The sequence below is a fragment of the Pteropus vampyrus genome, unplaced genomic scaffold (genome assembly GCF_000151845.1).
Source record: "Pteropus vampyrus isolate Shadow unplaced genomic scaffold, Pvam_2.0 Scaffold144, whole genome shotgun sequence".
Classification (NCBI taxonomy): domain Eukaryota; kingdom Metazoa; phylum Chordata; class Mammalia; order Chiroptera; family Pteropodidae; genus Pteropus; species Pteropus vampyrus.
This window is the reverse complement of record NW_011888925.1, coordinates 3,944,018-3,963,732: the sequence shown is the minus strand read 5'-3', so window position 1 is coordinate 3,963,732 and position 19,715 is coordinate 3,944,018. Positions and strand designations below refer to the sequence as shown.

Here is a 19,715-nt window from a genome sequence, read left to right as displayed (position 1 = left end):
GCGCCACCGTGGAGGACGCTTATGTAAGGGTCGCGCGCGCCAAGGCGGCGTGAGCTCCACGAGTGACGGCTGGAGGAGACAGCAGCGGGAGGTGCGCGACGCGACTTGCACCGCCCCTTCCCTCCCCTCCCCCGTCCCCCGCCCGCCGGGGACGGCCCGGCGCGGGCCGGTGCCCCCGCTCCTTCGCTCTGGAGACCCCCCACGCCGCTGCGCCCCGCGCTGGCTGCCCTGCGAGCATTCTTCCCGCGCGGGCGCTGCCGGGCCTTGTCTATTCCGCGCCCCGGGCGGCCGCCGGCGGCCCAATTCCTGCTCTCGAGCCCATTTTGCAGATGGAGAAACTGACGCAGGAGCCCTAAAGTGCCTTGCTCCAGGTCCCCGAGGGTTCGAACCCAGATGTGTCAAAATCGGGAGCCCAAGTTTTTCCTCTTCTTACTGGAAGTTTCTCAGTTCCGAAGAAGGCCGTGGTGTGAAAGGCGAGGGTTTTCCGTGTTCCGAGAACCTCGACAGGACGCTCCTGGTTACTCGCTGGGGTATTCTCGGCTCCACTTAGTTTGCGGTGAAGAAGCTTGAGGTGCCCAGAAGCAGTGATTCTCCCAAGGCTGTTAAGTTAGGAGGAGGTGGAGCTGGGCTCAGCCCGTTATTTACACAGCGTGTAGCAGTTTACAAAGGGCACTGGGCTAGGGCCAGTGAGGAGCAGCGGGTGGTCCGAGAAGGACCCTCCTGGGTAGGAGGAGTCAGACACCTTGGTTTCCAGGACCTGCCATGCAGGTTCCTCCCAGCGCGACTTGCTTTATGTACTTCGAGTGAGTTGTCTCAGTCTGGTGAACTCTTTTTTTCACAAACACTGGGGTTAAGCCAGGTCTTTACATCCCCGACAGCTTTGAAATTCTTAAAAATCTGAATGTTCATGCTGTGAGAAACTAGGTCAGGGCTCATTGTCCCCATTCTGCAGCTGAGAAAACCAAGGCTCAAAGAGGTGCCAATATTGGCCAGATTACACCTCGAGCTCCCAGAGTCTACCAGGAAGTCTTTGCCTTCTCTGTTGCTCCCTTACCCTCTATCAGCACCCCTGGCATTCCCCATGTCACCCTTCTCCTGCCTGTGATGCAAATAATTGTCCCGGAGGTGGATGTGCTCAACCTTTCTATTAGAGCTCCAGCTTTTCTGTCTGCCCGCTCTCCAACTTAACTCTTGAACACTTAATCACCTTCTTTTGCAAACCTATCATGTTCAGATCCTTAGATTGGGCGCTGAGAAGACAAGGGAGATGAGAATAATCCTTGTCCTAGAACTGCCGACAAACTGACCGGGGGAAAGAAGAAGAAATAGAACTTAAGCAGCAAGTCGGCATGTCACAGATGTTTGTAGAGAGCCCAAGTGGGTGAAGTACGGATGGCCCCAAAGAGGACAAGGAGGACGTGGAAGAGGAAGTTCAGTAGGGGCCCGTAAATCAGGTTAAACCACATACTAGGGCCAGGGAGAGGAGAAATGGACTGGCTGGGGGCTGGATGGGGATGGTTTGGGGAAGGCTCTGTGGATGGGGTGAATCTGAGCCTCTTAGTTCTGCTGGAGCTGGCAGTGATTGGATTTGAGTATCCGAGGTTTTCTTATGGAGGAGAGGTGAACTTTAAGCAACTAGAACCTGCAGGTGGAAGGCTGAGGAAGGTGGGAGGAGAATGGGAATGGAAATGGGGCTGGGGTGGGGGGAATAGCACTTCCCAGTTGAGTGTGAGAAGTTTGCCTGATCACTGCGAAGAGGCCTCCACAGGAGGTGTAAGAAGACGGGGCCACTTGCTAAGGTGAGGCCACTTGCTAAGGTGCTCGTAAGGCAGAAGTGAGGTTGGAGCCAAAGGCGCCAGGGCGCTTGGTTGGGCTCCAAGGGCCCAGCAGCAGGCCTGAGCTACAGATCGTGTCTGTCTGTGTTCTAGTAAGCTACTCGTGAGGCATCCTGTGTTTCTTCGTGGCTGCCCTGCCCTGCCGGAAGGAGCTTTGTTCACTATAGTTGCTCAACACGGATTTGTTGAATGAGGCTGTCATCCAAAGTTTCCACAATTTACCCCACATTCCCCTCTGTACCTTATCTCTCTCTACTGAAGCCTGCTCCAGCTCAATGACCCTGTCTGTGCCAGTTCTCACCTCTAGGCTCACCCCTCAGGGAGGTTTGCCCTGGCAGCCTCAGTGGCTCCCTCCTGCCTTCGATGTGCCAATGCAGGCCACGTGCCCTTTTATCCTGCTCTTTGCTTTCTCCTTGTCTCACTTCCAGTCACCCCAGTTTCCTGGGTGCTGCGCTAGGTGCCTGTCCTCCCAGCACTGTTCCCGGAGGCTCCAAGACCATGGCAGGGCTGGAACTTAGGTTCAGGTCTCATTCCAAGTTGCCGTTCCCTGCGTTCCTCTCCCGTGTCATCGCAACCCCTAACACAGTGCCAGAACAAGTAGGTGCTTGACAGATGTTTTGAATGAATTAGTAGAAGATGGCTCGAATTGGAAGGAGGCAAGGAGGCAAAGGTGAAAGTTGGGGAGCCAGGAAGGGGCGTCGCATTTGGAGGCTGCAGGGATGATTGTCGCATGCCAGTGAGTCTGGGAGGAAGGCCTGGGCAGGCCCAGACTGTCCAGACTCCTCAGGGCTCTTCCACAGGACCTGGGTCCCTCACTCCGGTAAACATTTCTGCTGAGGGTTAGCGCGGCCTGTGGCCGCCTCCCAACAGCATCTTACCCTCCTCTGAACGGGCGCCTGCTCCCCATATCCAGGAAGTGTGCTATTTGGGGGCTAGTTTGTCATCAGGAGACATCTTTGGCAGAAGTGGGCATCTTGCCTGCTCACTCTGAAACCTCACCTAGGCCTGACCGACGGTCCCTTCACCTCCTTGTCCTAGCTGCCTCTAGTCTCAGCTGTGGATACTTGGCCAAAATTCCAAAGGAGTAGAGTCTGATAGTGGGAGGTGGGAAAACGGCGCAAAGAATAAACCTTTCCCTCTTACGTATCGAATGAGAAGGTGTGATCCCACCCATTGGGCTTTTTCTTCCATGTGACCCCACAGGTACCCTTTTCTTAGACCTCATATGAGACTATTCATCGTTGCCCCAAACTCACTTCATAGTGTCCCTCTTCTGCTCTTGTCCCTGGTGATTTTGTTCTCTGCAGGACTTTTCCTCTTATCTCTTCCTGTCAGAATTCTTCAGGTTTTCCTACATGAAGCCTTGACAAATCTATTCAGTTGGACGTGGCTTCTCTCTTTTAATAATAATGATAAGTAGTGATTTATTGTTATTAATAATAAAAACCAGACTTTATTGAGCTCTTACTGTGTGGTGGCAGGAACCTTGCTAAGCCCTTTCCATGCATTATTTGATTGTCACGACAACCCTACAACAAAGGTACCGTTAGCTTCTCATGTACAGGTGAGGAACCATGGGTGAACTAACTCCCCCAGAGTCACACAGCTAGGAAACAGTCTGGTTGGGCTCTGCCCCCGGCTGTCGGGCTCAGAGTCCTAGTGTGGGCCCCTCTCATGTACCATCCTGTGTTTACCCTACATTAGCTAGCCCCTGACAACTTGCTTTTTGATACTCTGGGAGCAGAGCCTATGCCTCCTGGCATGGTGCCTAACGCAAGGTATATGCCCAATAAATATTTTATTGACTTGAATGCCCCAGACATTTATTTTCAGCCTTGACATAATCTACTAAGCCATCTGGTTTTCTTGGAACATGGATTCAGGCCCTTTGATGGTTTGCTGGCCTGTGTCTCCATTTTGTTCTTTCCTGACCGGTGGCTGGAGCTGACTGACAGGTGTGGCCTTTCCAAAACGAATGGTCTGCAAACTCCCCAGAGTGGTCACAAACCGTCAACTGGGCCCCCCCCATGGGGTCTAAACATGAGGTGTGTGCTCTTACATGTGCGAGGGGACTCTGCAGGACAGGACCTGAGGAAGTCGTCGGGGAAATAGCTCTGCGGAGAAAGCAGGCCTGGGACTGGACGAGAAAGCCCTTCAGATAAAACAATAAATGTTTCTAGAATGTCTTGTTCTTGTGTAGCGGGTGTCAGAAAAGAGTTTTACTAGAAAGCTTTTTACTAAGCGTGTCAGCTAATGTCCGTGTCCTCTGTCCCAGGCGCGGCGCCAGTGCTGTGTGTGCGTGAACTCGTCGGGAGCCCTACGAGACGGGTGTGTGGTCGTTCCCATCTCAGATGAGGAAGCGGGCTTCGGGTGGTTACAGGAGTGGGTGGCAGAGTGGTTACTGTGGGTTCCGGGCAGTTGGACACAGAGTAGCACTGTTCTCCGCCCGGTGCTCTCCTGTTCCCCCCGCCCACCCCCGCAACTCCCCTGGGATGGCAACAAAGTCACAGTTCTCTGGGTTCTGTGTTCTTACCACTCTTAGGTCCTCTGGGAGGTGCCTAGAGAAATGAGTCACACTTCTTTTTCTTTTACTTTAGGTATCGCCTGCCCTCTGGGAACTGACAGACACGGAGGGTAAGCCCCGCGCCTGAGTCCGGGTCAGTGGGATGCATGCGGGTCGTCAGGAGCGGCCGTCGGTGTTAGCAGTCCGGGCACGTCCGTCGTCAAGCTCAGTAAATCAAAGGGCCGAGCTCTGACTTTTGGGAAATAGAAGCAGTCGTTTTCTGTTCCCGGTCTCTCTCGGTTTTCACAGGGAAGTGACATCTGGCTCTCTGATGAAGGCCGATGGCAGCTGACCAGTCTCAGCAGGAAGTCCTTCTTCTGGAAGGGTGTGGCTTGGGACACTGGTCATGCGGAGGGTGGCGAGGCGCCCCCCCCACCCCCCCTAGGACCAGAGGAAACCTCTCTAGGGCTGGGCCGCCTCTCAGAAGACCCCTTGAGTCAGTGTGGAGAGCAGGTGCTGGCTGATGAGGGACTTGGGGAAGTCTGTAGCTGTGGCTTTGTCAGATGGCTGTAGAAACACTTGACGTGTTTCTAGACAATGATGCTCAATCTTTGGGAGTCACAATGACAAAGGGTGAAGGCGGACTTTTCCCTCCTTCCTCCCACAGAAGGCTCAGGCAGCAGTGCCCCGTATAACCTGCTGCTTTTCACGTCTCCCCTCATTGCATTGAGCTGGGTGTGTCCCCTCAGCCTAGATTCCAAGGCCCTCTGGCCGAGGTCCCCGATAGTCCATTCTCATCTCCTGCTGCTGGTCTGCACCAGTGTCCCAGCGAGCCATGGTCCTCTGTGCCCCGCACTCTCCCCGCATTTCAGACGCTGCTTACGCTCATTCCTTCATCAAAGGCAGGCCTGCCGCTCTCCCCACTTCACAGCCAGGTGCCCTGGGGACTTCGTGGCTCAAGGATAACTTTCCCCAGAGCTCATGTTCAGTATTCAGAGTGCGGATTCCTTTGTACAGGGATTTTTCTTGGGTTTTCATCCATTTCTTGGGATTTTCCTCAAGTGTCCCTCCATGACCCAGGAGTTGTTTCCCTGTCTGAGCTTTTCCCACAGTCTCTCTTGTCCTAGGTCTTGGGCCAGCAGTGGCTTTAATAGAGTCGAATGTTTTTGCTCTTACTCACATCCCTGCAAGGAGAGGTGGGAAGTTGGGTGAAGGCCCCCAAACCACCTATCTATGGAGCTGAGAAATTGGGGCCCAGACAAGGCTGGTTAGCAGGATTCAAGATTCTGATCTCTACCCCAGCCTCCTTTTAAGAGTGTCATCTTTTATTGCATGTCTTATCACTATACTGGAAAGGAAAATCCATCACTATACTGGAAAGGAAAATTAGTCGCCAAGAAGGGCTGTCTTCTCCCAGCTCGTGTAATATGTTAAAGCTCATTTGGCTCTCCAGTCCCTAAGTCCCTGCTGAGTCCCCAGACTTTGCTTAGTTACAGCTAAGACACTGCAGAAGGTTGCTGCCCTGCCCTCCTCCTTTGCTGTCTCCTTTATGAACTTGGAGGGAGGTGGATATGGGCTCTTTCTTTTAAAGTATTATGCCAGAATGCATAAGCCAGGTCATTCCAGCATCTCCTCATTGCTCCTGTCCCTTACCTCCTTATCCTGATTTGCCTGTAGGCCAGAGAAGGGGTAGGGACTGGGGCATCCAAGGCTGTTCTGAGTACATTTCCGCCAGCTGTGTGTGGAACGGGGCCAGTCTCCACGAGTAGCAGCTCCTCTTCTAACGACATCCATCCGTGGCTGAGGCCTCTGGGAAAATTCCGTGATCTGGCTGTGCTGAGTCATGCCTTGTCTCTGAGAATATGTGTGTCACCTTTCGCATGTCTGCACTAGTCAGCTCAGGGTCTGGGAAAGGTTGCGGTTACTACAGGGTGATATGCCGCTAATCTCTTGTATTTGCCCATCACTGTATGCTTCTGTGAGTGCTTTTACTAGCTAATGTACTGTTTATCAACAAGAAATTTACTAATATTAAGTCATTAATAATGTATTATTTATTCTGGAAAACATTCCTCTCTTATGATGAGGAAACTGAGGTTCAGAGAGACTGAGTGACTTGGTGAATTTTAGGTGACTGGTGAGTGGCTTGTCTGAGTGAGGTTTTTGATACCACAACTCATTTCTACCCCTGGGTTTGTGTGTAATGCAAAGATTATTCAGAAGTTATTTTGGCTGTAAAAAATCTGATTTTCAATTGGTTAAAATTACAAATTCAAAAATCTAGTACTTTCTTTAAGGAATAGTCTTTCAAGTTTAACTTTTGGGTGTAGCCTACAAATCTTTCTGTTCCATATGAGTCTAGAAAATTTAACAATCACTCCTTTGGTTTAATACTTGATCTCATTTGCAAACTTAAGTCCTTTGAAAAGTTAAACTGAGCTTATAAATTACACTGAATTTCCTTTAATTATTTTAATACTTCCAATTGTCTGATTAACTAACATTCCCAATACTCAAATAATTCCTGTAAACCTAGTAAATTAAGCTGACTCTTAAATTTTCTTAAAACATTTCTATACTGTTTATGTTTTTTTTCCTGGCTTTATTGAAATATAATAATTAGTTGCTCATATTTAATTGTATAATTCAATGAGTTTTTTTCAATTATAGTTGGCATACAATAATATACCAGTTTCAGTTGTACAGCATAGTGATCAGAGATCCACATAACTCGCAAAGTAATCACCCCACTAAATCTAGTCCCCCTCTTCTCCCTTGTATAGTTATTACAACATTATAACCATCTTCCCCATGCTACACCCTACATCTCCATGTCTATTCTGCAACTATCCATTTGTACCTCTTAAGCTTTTTGCCTTTATTTCGCTGTCCCCCGCAACCCTTCTCCCATCTAGTAGCCCTCAAAATATTCTCTGTATCTATGAGTTTATTTCCGCTTTTGTTGTTGTAGTTTATTTTGTTCTTTAGATTCTACATGTACATGAAATCATGCGATATTTGTCTTTCATTTCGTTCAGCGCAATACCCTCTAGGTCCGTCAAGGCGGTATCTCTTTCCATCCCCTTCCTTTTAGTCTGTGTGTGCCTTTTAATCTGAAGTGAGTCTCTCGTAGGCAGCATAGGTAGGGGTCTTGTTTTTGTGTTCATTCAGCCACTCTGTCTTTTGTTTGGAGCACTTAATCCTTCTCCATTTGAGGTACTTGTTGATAGGAATGTAGTTATTACCATTCTTTATTCATGTTTTTTATACGTGTTTTTTCTTTTTAAAGAAGTCCCTCCAACATTTTCTGTAATACTGTCTTGGTGTTGATAAATTCCTTTAGCTTATTTTTGTCTGGAAAGCTCTTGGTTGTAGATCCTGGGTTTTCATCATGTCCAATATTTTGTGCCAAGCACTTCTGTCCTGCATGGTTTCTTTTGAGAAATCAGCTGCCAGTCTTATGGGTACACCCTTGTAGGTAACTAACTGCTTTTGTCTTTTCTGCTTTTAAGATTCTCTCTTTGTATTTAACCGTTGGCATTTTAATTATGATGTGTCTTGTTGTGGGCCTCTTTGATTTCTTCTTTCTTGAGATTCTCTGAGCTTTTTGAGGACTCTCTGATCTTCCTGGGGTTGTATGTCTTTCATTCACCAGGTGAGGGAAGTTTTTCATCATTATTTCTTCAAATAGCTCTTCAATGTCTTGTTTTTCTCCCGGTACTCCTATGACACGGCTATTTTTACATTTAATAGTGTCCCACGGGCTCCTCAAATTATTATTATTATAGTCTTGGCTTCTTTTTTCTTGCCATTATGATTGAGTGTTCTTGACTTCCCCGTCCTCTATATCGGTGGTTCGATTCTCTTTGTCCACTCTGTTCCGTTTAATATACTCTTCATCTCAGATAATGTGTTCTTTCTTTCTAACTGGTTCCCTTTTATAATTTCCATTTCCATTTTTATGGTTTTTTTTTTTAATCTTTTTGTTAAAGTTCTCACTGAATTCATCTATGCTTCTCCTAAATTCTTTGAGCATCTTTATAACCAGTGTTTTGAATTCTTCATTTGTTAGATTGCTTGACTCCATTATTCCTGGATCTCTGTTCTGTTCTTTCATATGGTTTCTGCTTCTTTGTCTTCCCATTTTGGCTGCTTCTATGCGTCTGTTTCTATGTACTAAGCAAAGCTCCTAAGTCTCCTGGTCTTATTAGCATGGCTTTGTGTAGTAGGTGTTTGGTGGCACAGTCCTGAGAGGGGTTCAGCTGCAGACCAAGTTTAGCCCCAGCCTCTGGCCCTTTGGGGCCACCTGTTAAGATTCAACAAGCAATCCATTGATGCTGTGCTTATAGTTGCCTCAAGAGCCAAAGCCAGCTGCCACCAGTGTGAGTGAGTCTTGCCCTGCTCAGCAATGGGCACCTCACCCCCTGAGGACACACCTGGATGTGGATTGGGTGGGGCCGTGAGTTGGGGGAGACAGAGTTTCAGAGAATTCTATGGGCGGAGGGACCTGTTATCCACTTTGGTGACATCTCAGCTATGGCGGCGCTGCGTCCACACACTGGGAGTGGGGAGGGCGCCACAGAGGAACAATGGACACCACTGGCACTTCTGCCCAGGAGAGAGCCTTGTCTCTGTCCCTCACTCTAACAACTCAGTGTCCCCCATAAGTCCCTAGTGACCCCTGAGCAGCTGACCTGGTGCTCGTGCTCAGAGCAGCAGGTCAGCAGCTGACCTGGTGCTCGTGCTCAGAGCAGCAGTTTAGCCCCAGCCTCTGGCCCTTTGTGCTCAGAGCAGCAGGTCCGGCACTGCCACAGTCCGCTTGTGGACACAGCCCTTTTAAGAGGCGTCTGCTGCTGCCGAAGTCTCTGTCTCATTTGCTGCTGGGGACCCGGCAGCCTCATTCCTAGCCCCCATCCTACCTTCTGCCGTTGCAGGGTGATTAATTATTTCTCTCTTTAGTTGTAGGGCTTCTGTTCATCTAGATCCCAGGTGACTTTCCTTGTTGGTTGCTCCATGTTTCTGTCACAACTTTGATTTGGTTGCAAGAGGGATGAACAAAGCCTCTGTCATGTACGCCATTCCCCCCCACTATGTTTTGTTTTTTTTAAAAACAGGTTTATCGAGGTATTTTTTGCCATAATAAATTGCACATATTTAAAGTATATAACATATAAGTTTTGATATATGTATACACTTGTGGAACCATAACCACAATGAGGATAGAACACATCCATCACTCCCAAAAGTGCCCTCACGCCCCTTTGCAATCCCTTCCTCCCACCCTTCTCTGCTTCCCCCATCGCTGAGTAACCACTGAACAGCTTTCTGTTACCATGGAATAGTTTGCATTTTCTGGAATTTTACGTATGCGGAATCACATAGTATGTATCCTTTTTTTGTCTGGCTTCTTTCAGCATCGTTATTTTCAGATTTGTTGTGTGTATCAATAGTTCCTAACCTTTTTATCGCTGAGTAGTATTCCACTATGTAGATATCCTACAATTTGTTTTATTAACCTGTTGTTGGTTATTTCAGTTGTTTCCTGATTTTGGTGATTCTAAATAAGGCTGCTATGAATGTTTGGTACAAGTCTTTGTACGGACATGTATTTCCTTTTCTCTTGGGCAAATGTGTGGGAGTGGAGTGGCTAAATCGTATGAGAGTTGTGTGTTTAACTTAAACCGTCCAAGCATCTTCCAAAGTAGCTATACTATTTTCCATTCCTCCCAGCAGCATATGAGTTCCAGTGCCTCCACATCCTCACCTATAATGGGTATGGTCAGTTTTTTTAACTTTTGTCATCCTAAAAGGCATGTAGTGGTATCTCATGGTTTCAATTAGAATTTTCCTGGTGTCGATGTTGAGCATCTTTTCACGTACTTATTTTTTCATTTGCCAATACTGATTTTAACTTAGTAAAATTCCTACTTAAAATCACAAGTCAAAACCACTTACTTAGTTACATGTTTTAATTGGAATCTTCAAACTGTCTTGTTACTCTGAACAGATCAAATTCCCTTGAATATTAAAGTACATGATGTAACAGATACCCACAGTTTTCTTAACATAAAATTAGAAATACTATTGTTTTTATTTTCTTAGGCATTTTATTCTTAATGCTATATCTTCCTGTAATTAAAGAAGCTTACCTAATAAGGAAATAATTATATGCTCTCAAACTAAAGTACATTATTTTCGAAGCAACATTTTTTTCTTTCTCAACTGGTTACCATTTCTTTATAATTCAAGAGATTCCCGGCCAGGATAAACTAGGTTCTGGCCCTTGAATCCAACTGCTAGGCTGACCCTGATTCATTGCTAGGCCATCCCCGACTCATTACTATTTTGCCCCCAAATGGGATGGTCTCAAAGCCCATATGCCCCTGCTGAAACATCACACTGCCTAATCCTTCTCTTCGTATGGAAGTCCGCACTTCTCCACCCGGGATTTGTACCAGATGACTGGGTTCAATTACTCTATTTAACGCCTCATTTCTTATGCACTGTGGCCACAAAATAGGTGAAATTAAAATACAAAATAGGTGGAATTTAGAGTCTGTGTATCTTCCAAGGCTTGGTCTGACAAGGGACTAGTTCTAAAATCATGCCAGTGACCCAGCAGTGCTAGAATTTGAGTTTGTCTTCTGAATCCAGGTCTGTCTGACATTTTGCCCTATATACTACATTTTTTCAAATGAAGAGAAAGGGAGTCTGGTACTTAAGAATTCTTGGTTTCTGCTAGTCTTGGTTGCCAAGAAATTCTGGCACCTGGAATCCATGCATTCCATTTCTAGTTTTTTAGTTTATACCCTGGAAATGGTGAGAACCCTGGCCACTCCCTCACCTCCCAGTAGAAAGCTACCAATCTCTTTGGAGGGGCCACTGCCATTAAATCCCTGTTAGAGATTTGGCTCTTAGATGATAAACAGATGTGGACTGCATTCCCGTCCCGATCACTGGATGTGGCCTCAGGAAGCTTGTGAGTGGTGAGTGGGACCTGGTTGAAAATTATTAATGCCGTTTGACCTCTCCCCCGATGTCTGACGCTTATGCGGCCCCACGTGGGTAAAGAGGGAAGGTCTGTAACTACTTGGGGAGTAACATCAGGTATAGGATATTTAACTATCAGAGTTTTTCTTTTACCCCTTTTCCAAAAACCTCTTTTAAATGCCATATGAGATATAGATTCCTAGGGAATGGTTGAATAAAGACTTTTTAAAAGATGTTCCTTCATAAAATAAATGAGAAAACGTAAAGATTGTCAAAGTCAACTTTTTCGGAATTCTGGAAATTAAACAAAGACTTGCAACAATCCAAGGAACATTTATTCAAGAAAAAGGCTGAATCTTGATTTTAACAAAAAAAAAAATTCTGAGGCATGCAAAGAAACAAAGAATGGCACGAGGAAGCCTAGATGTTGGACTTTATAGACAAAACTTTAAATCAGCTATTTAAAATTTATCTAAAGAACTAAAGGAAAGTATGAGAACAGTCCCTCATCAAATAGAGAGGATCAATAAATGATAGAAATTACCAAAAAAGAATCAAAAAGAAATTCTGGAGTTGAAAAGTCACTATTCTGGAGTTGAGAAATTCTGGAGTTGAGAGGCTCAACATCGGAGTTGAACAGGCAGAAGAAAGAATCAGCAAACTCGATGATAGGTCCATTGAGATGATCCAGTCTGAGGAACAGAAGAGAAAAAAAAAGACTGAAGGAAAATGAGCAGCGTCTCAGATGCCTGTAAAGCACCAGTAAGCCTATCAATACACACATAATGAGAGTCCTAAAAGGAGAGGATAGAAAGGAGCAGAACAAATATTTGAAGAAATAATGGCCCAAAACATCCCAAAGTTGATGAAAATAATTTATGTACCCAAGAAGTTTAGTGAACTCCAGATAGGTTAAACTCAAAGAGATCCACACCTAGGCACATCATAATCAAAGAAAGAATCTTGAAAGCAGCGAGATAAGCAATTCATTAAATAAAAACAATCCTTGATAAGATTAAGAGCAAATTTCTCTTTGGGAGCATGGAGGCCAGAAGACAGCAGGATGAACTTAAATGCCATATGAAACCTACTGTATTTGGCCTTTGAATCTTAGGTGGCTCTGATCGCTTCCATCTTCAGGGTTATCATGTCAATTTAGTCTCTAAATAATACTCAATCTTCTTTCAAACTTGACCTGAAGGAAGTCTGTCTTTTACCAAGTTCCTCTCCCTACGTATTTCTAGAACTACCTAAGGAATGCTTCTTATATGTTCTATCAAGGCTGGAATACCGTATGGGCTCAAAAAAAATATTTGTTAGATGAATGAAATCTACTTTTTTGGTAGATTTGCTTATTTCCTTGGCCAGCTGTCTGTCTACTCTTTCCTTCTGCATGTCACCTACTTCTCCCCATCTCAGGGCTGTTGCTTCTCTCCTTATACAATTTTGCCTTAAACATACGAACAGAACTGTCTCATAACTTCTCAAAATACAGCTTTAAAAAATATTACTGGATATTTCACAAAATTTTACCGAATGCTTGGGGACAGCAGAATAGAATTAAAATACAAGAAAAAAAAGTTTTGTCTGCCAAAGGTGAATTCAACATTTCCCTCAAGAGAAATAGAACTGCCCAAACCTAATAATGGTAGCCTCTCCCTGCCCATCAGCCATCAAGGTTCAGCAAATATTGGGGTCTAATCTCTAACCCTGGAGCCAACTGCTAATGTTCTATTGATAATATTCCTTATATGTGTGTTGACATAAGAACATTTAAATGTCAATTTAGAAAATTTTTATGAGAGTTTATTAGTTTATTTGCAACAAATAGAGGATATGCCTGGAAGTGAGATTTCAACAGATTGAGAAAAATGCTTCCTAGAATGACAGTTTGCAGTTTCTTTTATGCATTTGGAATTAAGGAGGGAAGATTACATGAAGGTGGCAGAAAGCAAGGTGAGGATTGGATTACAGGATAGTTAACAAGATCATGTGCTCCTTTGAGGGTGGTTATGCCTCCAAGGGGTCTGAAAAAGAGAATTATCTTGGCATTTCCAAGGTGTGTTAGCCTAGATGCACAAGAACAATGGACAGGGCTGGTTTAAGGCAAAGATAAACCTTTTACTAAAGAGGTTATAGGCCTGGTGCGTGACTACCCGCCATGACCTGCCCAGGTAGGAATTAATGATCAGATCATCCTGTGAGGTTAATTTCCATCACTGAACCTGTTAGTTTTATTAAAGAACCCCTTTTTTGTTCATATATATATAACACTATAGTTTTATTTCATGGGACTGTAGTTACTGGCCCTGTTTAAGATTCTGGTTTCGGTGTTTATAAATGATGGACCAGTGGTTCTAATGAGTTTGGTGACTCACCCAGCTCCACCAGTAAGAGGCAGAGCCAATTTTTAATAACAGCAATCCTGATTCCTGGCCTCAGGTTCTTCCCGCTTTTCCACAGGATGCTAGAATATAATGTCCCAGTGTCACTGTGCATATGGCTGAAAAGACCAACCTGAAACTCTCAGTCTTTCCTGCTTAAGTAAGTCTTTGATGGGCGTTTGCAACTTGTCTCAGTAGAGCCATTTGTTGTCACTTGGATTTGTGGCTCTCCCCTCTGCTGTGTTGCCGGAGGCCATTTCTGTAAGCCCGAAAGGTTTTCCTCAGCCTTTCCAGCTTATGACTATCCCATTCCAGCTGGTTGCAAAACAGCCCTTTGTGTTTTTTGCTGACCTGGGCCATCTTTCCATCCCTTTTTACTTCTGATATTCTTAAATGGCAATTTTAATATTTGGCAGAAGAAATTCCCCATGATCTAATCCTGAGTCTTCTCAATTGACCGAATGCTTTAAGGAGGGCAAAAGTTATTACTGTGCAGTATTCCAAGAAATTGTTCTTTTCTCAAGCACTTCCAGAGCATCTGTGGCTGGTCACTCTTTACTGGATGCTGTAAGGAGGTCTGACGATGTGGCCCTTGCCCTCAGTGGCTTTTCCTGCAGTCGGAGAGACTGGTTAATCAGGAACAGTCCTAACTGCCGTTTACTGGGTGCTTGTTCTGTGCCAGGTGACATACTAATAAGTGAAAAGGAATGCAGAATATTACCAGGGAGGTGGCTAGGAGCGGGGCTCTGGAGCCCGGGGTCGGGATGGAGTCGAGCTTAGCCCTTTCCAAGCCCTGTCACTTCTGGCAAGTTCCTTAGCCTCTTTGAGCCTTGATTTCCTCATCTATAAAATAGGGGCAATAAGGCCTTTCTCAGGGGGTTGTTGGGGGGACTAAATGAAATAACACATAAAGTCGCACCCAGCGGACACATGTAACGGTGGCTGTGTTAACAGCGTGGGTGGAGAACAGGTACAAGTGGACTCGTGGAGAGTAGAACATACGGGTCCAAGGGCCTGCAAGCTGAGGGGCCCGTGTCAGGTGGGGGAGAGCTGGCCCTTGAACAAGGTGTCATATTTGGGTTAGTGGAAGGGAGGGGATGGCACCCAGGCAGTAGCACATAGAGCAAATCATGGCGATGAGGGAAGCCGGGCATTGGGTAAAGGGTGATGCCGCAGCCTCGCCAGCGGGAGGAAGGCGATGGACAGTCCACGAGGGTGGAGATTTGCAGCTTCTTAGTTCACTGCAGAACCCACAGGCCCCCGGAGCTTAGGAAACCCGTTGAAAGAATGGCTGCTGTTGGGGAATGGTGAGCGAGAGGGCCGGGGAGACTCACTCCATGACGCTGGCTGCAGGGTTGAGATTTGAGACCATGAGAAGTTCCTGAGATGCCAGAGTTGGTGACCACCCACAGGCGAATACGCTTTTGAAAACTAGAGTAGCCGGCTGACCTGGGGCGGGGGTGAGGAGGTGGGGGGCAGGACTAGCTCGGAGAGGCCTGGCGCAGTTGACATCTGCATGTGCGCATGGACTAGGGAGGGGTGGCGGTGGGAAGAAGCAAACGCAACGTGCTGCAGAGAAAAGCGGTCACGGGCGAAGTGAAAATTAGAGGAAACTAGAGGACTTGGAGAGCTCTCATTTGCAACTCTGCCTCCATCCTGAAATGCGAAGCTGGGAAAGGAGCCCCATTTACACAGCGCAAGGTAGCTGACCCAGGACGGAGGCTGGGCGAAGGTGGAGGGCGTGGAAGTAGGGAATCGGGCCGGGGTGCCACCTTTAGAGATGGGCTGCTAAGTCCAGCTGTGAATTTCCTGAGAAAACTGAGTTTGCTTGAGACCAGAGCAGTTACTCCTGAGAACTTTCCTGGAGAGGAGAGGAGAGAAGTTGAGCAGAGTCAGGGCTGATTTTCCCCAGCCCTTGCCTCGGGCGGGGCCTTCTATTTCCTCCTGATCTTAGAGGACCTGCTGACAGTTTCTGGGAGAGACTAGCACGTCTGCCTGGTGAGCCCGGCCGAGCCCCCTTCTGGGCACTGGGCTTTCCTTCCAGGGCTGCATAAGTGGAAGCTGAAACCGCCCGCCTGCGTGGGGGACTCACTCGGATGACAAGAGAAAAATTCTGGGGTGTCTTAAATTTCAGTGGGGTGGAGAGTGAGAGGACGAGAGAGTCACACACCGGTTAATAGCTGTGGGCCAACTGACAGAAGACTGCTCACGTGCCTGAGCGTCTGTGGTCGTTCTGACTCAGAGTTCCAGGCTGTCTAAAAGAGGTGGATGCCACCGCCACCTGCTGAGGCCTGAACTTTCAGGAGCGTTGCCCACAACCAATCAAAAGTAGTAAATATTTCTTCCTTACAGAACTGCCCAGTTCACCTTCTCCGGCTCCCCTTATCTGTGGCCAATGTAAATTCTTTCAAAACAACATCTTTCTTCCCCAAAACATAATGGATAAAAGAAGATATAAAAGATTTACTGTCAGTTCAACCCCAGGGCTGCGTACGTCCTCCGTCCTCCCCACCTCGCCCGCTGCTGGTGCTTCAGACTGCACGCCCCAGGGCCTGGTCCTTTTTCCCCGCTGGCATGTGGCTCAGTAAAGCCCTCTCTTTCAGAAAAGATTCCGGCCGCGAATGTTTTTTGTTTAACACTGAGCAAAACGATGTATGTGTAGATGTTAGATTTGAGAAGTTCTGTTTCTTTGTTTACATTTTTACATGCACGATGAGGGAGGCGTTTCGGGTCCTCCGAAGCGTACTCAAAATATGGATTTGTTACTGGTCTCTGTTTTCCTCCCAACTAGGTGGTTTTCATGGTTCATGTGCTGGGACTTTGGAATGGCATTTGGTCAGAGTAGACAGGTGGGGCACTTTCCAGGGGAAGTACACTGAAGTCACAGGTTAGGGGATGGCGTGTGTTACCTTCTAAGGTCTGAGTCTAGTCTGTAGCTGGTCTCTCTCTTGTCTTTACAACTGAGTCATTTTCCTTTCCCCTCCCGCTGTCTTCTCCAGCTGGAGAGAACACACGGCTTAAAGAGCCACGCACTCCCACCCCGCCCCCACTCCGGGGCTGATGAAGGGCATTTCCAGTGCTGATGGCAAATACGACCATTCCTAGCAGATCCGTGGCCCCAGAAGGATATTTCGGCTGCCTCCTCGTTGAGGTTTTTGTCCCAGGTCAGCCAGCCCAGCAGAGTAAGCCCGAGAGTCCAGTCATTGATGGGGTCCCAGCCAGCGGGGTCTCTGATGGTGGTTTTTTTTTTTTTTTTTAACCTCTAACAGTTCCGACACCAAACACGTGGTTTTTTCCCAGCACCAACAAATTCCTTTACGCCAACTGGGCACCCTACAATTTCTCTTCTGATACTAACCACCTAAGTTAGTGCAGACCCCAGGTTGAGGGCTCATTCCCACAAGACTGCCCCTCTTCAGATGCCAGTCACAAGTCTCAGATTGCCACCTGTATTTCTGAGTGACTAGCCATAAATAGGGGATTCCCACAACCCCTCCTTAGGTTGATAATTTGCTACAATGGCTCACAGAACTCAGAGAAACACGTTTACTGGTTTATTATAAAGGATACAAATGAACAGCCAGATGAAGGGGTACTTGGGGTGAGATCTGGAAGGATTCCAAGCACGGGACCTTCTCTGTCCCCGTTGGAACTGGGGCCTGTCACCCTTCCTGCACCCGATGTATTCACCGATCAGGAAGCTTTGTGAAGCCTGATGTTTAGGGTATTTATGGAGGTTGCATCACATAGGCAGGATTGGCCCTCTCCCCTCCCTGGGCTCCAGGGCTGGTGCTGAAATTCTAACCCTCTAATCACAAGGTTGGTCCCTCTGGCAGCTGGTCCCCATTCTGTAGCTCTATCTAGGTGACCCCCTAGGTGACCCCAGGAGTCAGCACATTAGCACAGACACTCAGGTGTGATCGGAAGGGGCTCCTTACGAATAACAAAGGGCGCTCCTCTGACCCCTATTACTCAGAAAGTTCCAAGGGTTTTAAAAACTCTTGTGCCAGGAACCTGGGACAAAGATCAGACATATATTTCTTATTTGTTATTCACAGTTTCACAGGGTCTTTGTGGGATTCAGGGCTTGGAGGGGCTGGAGATCTGCCATTGCCGTGAAATCATACGAGGTGATGGGGTGCCTTCCACCTTGCAGACTGAGGTCGGTAAAAGTTGCTGATGAAGCAAAAGAAGCCCAGGTGTGACCCAGTGACTTCCTTAGAGGCACGGCACTTAAACCTAATAGAGACTTTTAACAGGTTCCCAGTGATAACCCAAAGGATCATGGCTTGACTTAAAAAAAAAAAAAAAAGCTGTGTGTTTTAGCTAAACAACACTTGTACCTGGTCCGAACATTTAATTGTATAAAAATCTCCTTTTGTTCTTCTCTCCCTTGCAACCCAGTTCCTCTCCCTCGAGGTCAGCTCTCGTTAGATTATCTTTTCTATCCTTTTAGAGTCGATGTGTCCATTTCAAATCTAAGTATATTTCTGTTCTTTTTTTTTTCCTCCTATGTCCTCTCTCTGTTCCATGACCTTTTCATTTGTCGATGTATCTTAGAGATCTTTCCGTAAAGGGACCGGTGTCCGCCTCACTCTTTAACAGCTGTGTGGCATTCCGTAGTTTTTTTTCTTCTTCCCATATGTTTATTGCAAAATATATCACACTTGCAGAAGACCTTTAAAACACGCACACATCCCCCAAATAATAAAGCGAACGTCTGTGTTCCCGTTCCCCAGATGAAGGAATAAGGGCTAGGACCGTGCAAGCCCCTATGTGCCCCCCTGGCCCCCACAGCTGTTCTGACTTTCGTGATAATCATTCTTTTGGTTTTCTCGGCAGTTTTACCATCTATGAACAACCTCTAAATGACTTCCTGTTTAGTTTTGCCTGCTTTTGAACACCATAGACATGGAATCATACTGTAGACGTCTGGGACTCGCTCAGCGTGACACTTGGGATCACCCGTGTGGATGTGTGTAGCTCTGTTCATCTTCACCGCTATGTAGCTTTCCAACCTGTGAATGTACTGCCGGGTCTTTATCCTTTCCCTGCCAAGAAGCCTTCGGGCCGCTTCCATGGTTTTGCTCTTGGGAACAACACAGCCGTGAACATTGTTGTTCGTGGCTCCTGGTGTACATGAACGAGGGTTTCTCCGGGGTGCAGACCAGGAGTGGGGTCGCTGGCACGGCTAGCTCTTCTAGCCATGTGATTACGACTTCTTAGATGAGTTTTTTTGGTTCTTCTAACTGCTCAGTGACAAGGATTAAGGCAACTCGATTTTTCTTACGGGTAGCTCTTGGGGGCGAGGACAGGTAGATCAGGTTCATTTCCGCTTTACTCTGCTCTGAGGGAGTACAGGCTTATGTTGTTCTATTGTGCTTCACAAATAATTGCTTCTTATTTATTTATTTTTTTACAAATTGAAGGTTTGCGTCAACCATGCGTGAAGCAAGTCTGTGGCGCCATTTTTCCAACAGCATTTACTCACTTCATGTCTCTGAGTCACATCCATATCACAATTCTTATGATATTTCACCCCTTTTCATCATTATTACGTTTGTCATGGCGATCTGTGATCAGTGATCTTTGATGATACTGTTGTAATCACCACAAACCACGTCCATATAGGACAGTGAACTTATTAGATAAATGTTGTGTGTGTTCCGACCGCTCTGCCGACCGACCATTCCCCTGGCTCTCTCCCTCTCCTCCAGCCTCCCTATACCTTCAGACACAATATTGAAATTAGGCCAGTTAAAAACCCTATGATGGCCTCTGAGTGTTCAAATGGAAGAGTCGCACGTCTCTCGCTTGAAATCAAAAGCTAGAAAAGATTAAGCTCAGTGAGGAAGGCACGTCAGAAGCTGAGACAGGCCAAAGGCTAGGCCCCCTCGTGCCTACGTTAGCTGAGCCATGAATGCAAAGGAAAAGTCCTTGAAGGAAATGAAAAGTGCTAGTTCCGTGAACACACAAATGATAAGAAAGTGAAACAGTCTGTTG

The 19,715-nt window shown here is 46.7% G+C and overlaps 1 protein-coding gene across 8 annotated transcripts in view; it reads left to right on the top strand.

The window, feature by feature from the left end:
- Positions 1-19,715, top strand: part of PC (pyruvate carboxylase) — a 97,976-nt gene that overhangs the window by 146 nt on the left and 78,115 nt on the right. For 4 of the 8 annotated variants that reach the window (XM_023535732.1, XM_011368945.2, XM_023535729.1 and 1 more), the window contains exons 2-4: positions 1,235-1,454; positions 4,111-4,163; positions 4,433-4,469. The gene's annotated coding sequence lies outside the window, so the exon portion shown is untranslated. The remainder of the gene's footprint in view (positions 1-1,234; positions 1,455-4,110; positions 4,164-4,432; positions 4,470-19,715) is intronic. The other 4 variants (XM_023535733.1, XM_023535727.1, XM_023535730.1 and 1 more) reach the window with 2 other exon arrangements.